Raw genomic sequence first — 6,000 nt, 5'->3', positions numbered from 1 at the left:
GAGGAGAATCGTTTTCCTTCCTGGGCCACATTCCAATGACTCCACAAATCTTCAGGTAAAGGACTAAAATATCAGAACTGGAAATGAAGAAAGTAGCATCTTTGCCTGCCACCCTGACCTCAAACAAAGCAAGACCCAGGGATAGAAAAGAATGGCAGAGCCCGACTTAGAGGATTGTAGAAAATAATTCTATCAAATCAAAGTTTAGGACAATCTTGGACTATGGAAAGAAGAAAGGAACATTTTAGCACATTGTTAAAAATAGATATTCTCTTTAACCGTAGACAGCTCTTGGACATTTTACATTAGCAACACAAAGACAGATTTGGCCCAGTTTTAGTTCATTCTCTGTCATTTACTCATTCTGAGCCTCAATTTTTTTATCACCAAAATGGGGGTGACGTTACCTGTTTCCTAACAGGGTACGCGTGTGGCTGACATGAGACAGATACATGTGAAATGCTTTGTGGATCGTATTGCACAGGAAACCTGGGGTTGCACTGTACTGGCTGTAGAGAAGCTCAGGGCCAAGGCAACCTGAAAGCATCAGGAACCAGTGTCTAATGCACACGCTTTCCGTATCAGGGCTGCAAGCAGGATTCAGTTGGAAACGGCATTATTAAGGGAAGGAATCTGCTCTGCAGTAGCAACTGTGATGTGGTGCCCCGTTTCTTGGCATGGACCTCCCACTTGTACTAATTAAAGTTCTACACAGGTGAAAAAAGAACATTCCACTCAAGATTCACCATGTGGACCCAAAGAATGAAATTGTCTCTGGTGCTTCCCCCAGCCCCCAACAGAAAGCAGCATTCTCTTTGTTTAAAAAAGAAAAATAAGGGAAGGGGAATGTATGTGGGTTTGTTCGAATGCTGGAGAAAATTGTTTGAAGCAGCTGAAGGAATAAAGGGGAGGAGCATTAAGGAAAGAATGTGCTAAATCGAAAGGTATAAGAAAAAAAATGCCAGAATTGATTGAAAATGCTTTGGTGACAAGGGAGGCATGTAATGACAAGAAAGCACTATGTGTGCATATTGAAGAGGCACATGTGGAAAACAGGTTTCTCCTTTTAATTAGCTCTGCTGCGGGTGGGCAGGACCCATTCTCTCCACTCTCTGACTAGCTCTTCGGCCCAGAATCCCGTGTGCAGTGCGTGTGATGTGCTAATGAGGCTGGGGCCAGCTCTGGTGGGGGCGGGGAACTCCGGCTCAAGGCCACTTCCAGGATCCAGGTGCCTTCCCTCCAGCCTGACCGATGGCCCTCTAAAGCAATACCAAAGGAATACAAGCCTCTTTTGATGGTGCTTAGCTGCTAGAAGCCCGATGTCATTCTTTGGATGAAATAATACTCTTCCCTCCCTGGACCACCCACTGCTCCTTCTGAGATTTTATATTTTCCAGGAATGTGCTGGAAAAACTACTCATTGTTCATAAATGTCTGTCCTCTTCTGTCTCCATAGAATCTGTTTTTATTAGTTGCCCAAAATAAAGGCATTTCCCAGACTTCTTCGCAGCTGGTGTGAATGTGTGTGTGTGAGGGGTAAGTACTGGGTGCAGCCTCTGGGGAAGAGCATTCCCTTCCTCCTCTCTCCTACCTGGACTGAGGATGTAGAGGCTGTGGGCCATCTGGACTCTACAGAAAGGGCCATCCATGAGAGATGATGAAGCAATAAGACAAGAGCATTGGTCCCTGACACCATACAACCCTTATACCAGGCCTGGGCTACAGACCCTCAAACTATTAAGCAAGAGAAACAAACTTCCATATTTGTTAAGTCATTCATACTTTAGGTCTCTGTTGCACACAGATGAACCTGTGGTCCTACAAATGCACCTTCTTATCTAAATTGTACCTTCTTACACTGATGATTTATATTCAAAGAATAAATTTAACTTTGTCTACATCTGCAGCAAAGACAGTTTAAAGGACTCAGCAGCATTTTAAAAAATCTGGTTCTCTCCAAAAATATTCCAGAAAATTCATGTGATTGGAAAACTGTACTAAAAGGATAAAAATGGGGCTCTTTGAAAAGCAAACACCTTCAAAACTTAGTCTTCAGCTATGTGTGCAGAATGCACATAGTGCATGTCTTATCCATTTAGAGGTGGTGAACTTGGCCAGCAAAGCTTGCGGATGCAGAGAATGTGGATGTGCATGGTGTGACAGTGGGTTGGGCTTGGGACGGCTACAGGGTAATAAAAAGTCAGTTCAGCTTTCTTGCTAAAATGGTTCTCTATTGTCTGGATCAGAACTGAGCATCAGTGAGTCACCAAAGTGAAAGCTGGAAAACAACAGCTGAGGGTGGACTGAGAGACCAACAGCCAAAGCCAAGGCTGTTGTGTATTTTTTCATGTACTATAGGGAGAGGGAGAGATTTTGGAGAGGAACAGTATAGCAGGATCTGTGTTGGGCAGTTCCAAGCCTATACATAGATCTGCTCCTGGACTGGAATATAACCTCACTTTGGACAAGATCCTTCATATTAAAATTTGCTTCCATAAATAAAAGGTTCACAACTACAGCTTTCAAAGAGTCTCAGAACTAGACAGAAGTCTAGAGACTCCCCCTTCTTCTAGGTTAAACATTATTCCATTATCAGTGGGGTTTTGATTGGTTATTCAACAGCTATAAATTCACCTAAACTGGGCAATAACTTGGCCTACATTTCCCCATCATATAATGTGAAGCTATTTTGAGTGATTTAGTACTTCTATGGCCAGCACTCCCTGATGGACCCAGACAGGGATGGGCTACTCTTTTTTGCTGATTCCTTTGTCAAGTCTTGTGAATTTTCTTTTTAATTAAGTATTCTGTAATTTTTCCAGGAAACAGACTCAAACTTATTGGCTTGTTTTGTCCATGAATTGCCTTTTGGATATTTCCTTGATTTCTGTCTTATGGCCATTGTCATTTACCATAAGCTTTAAGAATTTACTTATTCAGTTATGTCTGCAAATATATACTTTCAGTGAGCTGAAAGGAAGATTTTAGGGCCTAGAGACATAAATATATTTTGTACACCTACTCTATAGAATGTTTTCTTTTAACCATGTTTTGTTTCATCCTTTTTAATTTTATAAGGTAGTCTTTGATAGAGAAGAAATGAAAAAAAATCTTATATGGTATGAAAAGAAAATAGGTATCATATAGAATAAACAGAGCCTTTTTAAAAGGTTCCAAAATTTCTTGACCCTAGTCACACATCAGAGCCACCTGTAAATTTTAAAGCAACCAATCAACCATGCCTGGTCCCCACTCTAGAAATCCTGATTTAATTGGTCTGGGGTAGGCACATGCATCTTTTTTTTTAGACGTTTCTAGGTGAGTCTAACATGCAGAGCTATGAATCACTGCAAACCTAACCACTAGAAAAGTAGAGTATTTCTTTCTCCTTTCTCCTTCTCCTCCTCCTCTACCTTCTTTTTCTTCCTTCTCCTCCTCCTCCTCCTCCTCCTCCTCCTCTTCTTCTTCTTCTTCTTCTTCTTCTTCTTTTTTTTTTTAAAGGCTTGCTTCCATAGGAAATTTGTTTATTGTCCCGTAAGTCAGGCTGCAGTCAAGCCTTGATAAAATGTATTTTTGGGCTGTAGCCCATTTACTCATGGGGCCTGAGCAACCAGAGGCTCTGGCTGACCTAGGTAGGTGGTGCTGAAATGCTATTTTTGCATATCCACCTGAGGAAAGTATTTAAAATGCAGATTCCTGGAGCCAACTCCTTAACCCTCCTGAATTCCAAATTTTTGGGGAACACAAGGCAGAGGAGGGAGATGGGAACCTGCAGTCCTAACATGCAGGCCTGGTGATTCTGAGCTGCTGCCCCACTCCCAGACCACAGTCTGAGACTACAGCATGTTGCCTTAAGGAACCCTGGAAACAATACCTTGATCAAGGCTTGGTGTGTTCAAAGTAGAGCTTTTCAGTCTTAGGTGTTAAATGGGCAAGATCCTCACTGACCAGGCTGGCTAAGAGCTCAGCTCTACCTCTTGACTATCAGATCTAAAAGGAAACCCTTGATGAGCATGGTGGTACACACCTGTAATCCCATCAGCTTGGGAGGCTGAGGCAAGAGGATCACAGGTTCAAAGCTAGTCTCAGCAACTTAGCAAGGCTGCAAACAACCTAGAGACCCTGTCTCAGAATTTTAAAAAAGGGCTGGGGATGAGGCTCAGTGGATAAGCTCCCTGGGTTCAATCCCTGGTATCAAATAAATAAATAAATAAATAGAAAATCTTAGACCAGAGAATCAGATGCCGACAAAGCTGTTTTCTAGAAGGTTCTGCCATTTCTGTTTTTTTTTTAAACCAATCTTTCTCCAACACAATGGAGTTCTGGTCTGATTTTCCTGGCTTGTGTTTTGCAATGTCTGCTGACATGTCACTTCCATTAGAGCTGGGTACGGTAGCCCAGGGCCTCTTCGGGTATACCCGTGCAATCTTCTCCTGTCAATCATGTGATGCTGTGATAGAACTGTTTTAGGGCTCTATTCTTCTTGTACCACAATCTCTTTTGTCTTCTGGTCATGGAATACCAAAAGTTGTCTACACTTTTTACAATCTGTATCTCATTAACTAGGTCTCCTAGACCACAGAGTCTCCATACCACCACATGGGCAGTTTTTGTTCTTTTTTGTTTAATTTTTCACACCACTTTTCTTCTGATAGTCTCAATACTTTTTCTACTTATAATTGAGAAATCTACAATGACACAATTTTCCTTCTTGGTAAAAATTAGATCCAGATTGTTGAGCTTCACATTTTCATTTGTCTTCTCAGCTATGACAAGTCAGAAATTTACTGAATGCACTCATTGGGCAGATCAAACATTCTAGCAAAAGCTGGCAGGACCTAGGTTTGTACTACATTTGTCCTACTTGGTTTGGAAGTAGAATTAGGAGACCATGGGCTACAGCTGCTGGTAAATTTGAAAATGCCCCCATGGCAAAAATCACTTGACTCTTTTGCCTTTCATTTCCACCCAAAATATTCTCCATCATGTTTCTTCACACAGATTTCTGGCTGTGTACTTGCTAGCATTTGATATATACTGCTTCTCTGCTGCCCCTTTTGACAGGGCTTCTGAATTCTAGTCAGAGGCCTGTGTGTAAAGGAAATGTTATTTCTTCTAGGTGCTAACATTTTAAGTTCCCTTGGTTTCATGTTCACTCTCCTAACTTGAAATTGGCCAGTTCATTCCTCACCTTTTCCTCCCGCTGTTCTTCCATGCAAATTCAGGGATTCTCCAATTGCTCTGTGTCCATATGACATGATCTCTTATAAATAACCAATGTTGATGTTTTCACAGAAGCCGTTTTTCCAATCTCTCAAATATGAGTTTAAATTCTTCTAGGTGAGGTTACTGAATCTCTACAAGCACATTCGTTCCAGACTTCATAGGGCAAACTTAGGCCCTTGTTAGGAGTCCGTCATTCTGTCATACCATTCATCCCCCAGGTCATCTGTTTGCAATCAAGAGTTTGGGAAACCGGGGCTGGGGATGTGGCTCAAGCGGTAGCACGCTCGCCTGGCATGCATGCGGCCCGGGTTCGATCCTCAGCACCACATACAAAGATGTTGTGTCCGCCGAGAACTAAAAAATAAATATTAAAAAATTAAAAAAAAAATAAAAAAAGAGTTTGGGAAACCCTTACAAAATTAATGCCAATCAATGCTTTTGGGGCCTTTTTGTGCTGCTGGTACGCAGTGATGCTTTCTGTCCCACCTCCTGAATTGGGAGTAAGTGGTGCTGCTGTACCTCAGAATCAGACCTTGTTAATTATTTCAGGGTTAGTCTTAATGTGCCTAAGGCCCAAAGGCTGTCCTTGTCCTTCCTGTGGCTGCTATCCTTGGCGGTGGGAGAAGCCTCTTCTTCCTATGGCTCTGTTACTGAGCCCTGGGGCCAGCCTGGTTTCTGTTGTCATTCAGTTTTCTTATAGGAGTTGCAGACTCATTACCAGAGGGCTATGTCAAAGACATTGGAGTGACCCCACCCAGGACCAACCTCCCACGG

Source organism: Marmota flaviventris, chromosome 15 (genome assembly GCF_047511675.1).
Source record: "Marmota flaviventris isolate mMarFla1 chromosome 15, mMarFla1.hap1, whole genome shotgun sequence".
Taxonomy (NCBI): domain Eukaryota; kingdom Metazoa; phylum Chordata; class Mammalia; order Rodentia; family Sciuridae; genus Marmota; species Marmota flaviventris.
Note: the sequence above shows the minus strand (reverse complement) of the source record.